Below are 204 nucleotides of genomic sequence, written 5' to 3'. Positions count from 1 at the left end.
CGCTCGAAAAATGCCCCCACACCCCAAATTCCAGCAGTGCCAAGGGACCTGGAACTGGAAAACAACTGTCCCCACACCCCTGCTCATCCTACCACCTTTCTCAGCACCACTGTGGGTTTGTGAACACACAGGGAAGTGGATCAGGGGGATAAATAGGGATAAATACATATATATATATATATAAAAATGTCAGTAAGGGACTGA

Source organism: Nestor notabilis, unplaced genomic scaffold (assembly GCF_000696875.1).
Source record: "Nestor notabilis isolate BGI_N333 unplaced genomic scaffold, ASM69687v1 scaffold7482, whole genome shotgun sequence".
Taxonomy (NCBI): domain Eukaryota; kingdom Metazoa; phylum Chordata; class Aves; order Psittaciformes; family Psittacidae; genus Nestor; species Nestor notabilis.
The sequence above is the reverse complement of the archived record's forward strand: the minus strand, read 5'-3'. Positions refer to the sequence as shown.